This window comes from Orycteropus afer, unplaced genomic scaffold (genome assembly GCF_000298275.1).
Source record: "Orycteropus afer afer isolate SDZICR_OR568_19922 unplaced genomic scaffold, OryAfe1.0 scaffold00046, whole genome shotgun sequence".
NCBI classification, from domain to species: Eukaryota; Metazoa; Chordata; class Mammalia; order Tubulidentata; family Orycteropodidae; genus Orycteropus; species Orycteropus afer.
The window spans coordinates 5,009,800-5,010,518 of record NW_006921633.1 but is presented as its reverse complement, the minus strand read 5'-3'; positions in this window follow the sequence as shown (position 1 = coordinate 5,010,518).

The following is a 719-nucleotide window of genomic DNA, read 5'->3' as shown; positions in this document are numbered from 1 at the left end:
ATGTATTCCATTTTTTTTTCATTTCATTTTTGAAAACTTCTGATTTTCCAGGATTCATACTCTGTATGTTCCACGTTCCAGTTATTAATGGTTGTTTGCAGCTATTTCTTCTTATTTTGAGTCATGCCTCATCAGCAAATGGAGGTCCTTAAAGCTTTACTCCATCCACATCATTAAGGTTGGCTCTATTTTGAGGAGGCTGTTCTTCTCCTATCATATTTTGAGTGATTTCCAACCTGAGGGGCTCGTCTTTCAGCATTGCATCAGACTTTGTTTCCCTGTGGTTTATAAGGTTTTTACTAGATAATTTTATTTATTATTTATTTTTTTCAGAAGTGGGCCTGGCTGTGCCCTTCTTCTTTGTCTATCTCATTCTGGAAGTTCCACTGAAGCCTGTCCACCATTGATGGCCCTGCTGGTATTTGAAATCCCAGTGGTATAGCATCAGCATCATAGCAACACACAAGCCACCACAGTATGACAAAAGGACAACTGAGTGATGGTTTTATCTCTGGATAAGGTAACTTACTCTAATTGTGACTGTATGGTTTATAGAACAGCATTTTTCTTTTCTTTTTTTTTAATTGTGATTTGGGTGAAAATTTACAGAGCAAATTCACTTCCCATACAGCAGTTCACATAGACTGTCTCATGACATTGACCAAAATTTACCACAATGCAACAGCTCCCCTCCCACTTCCTCTCTATAGTTAACTCTT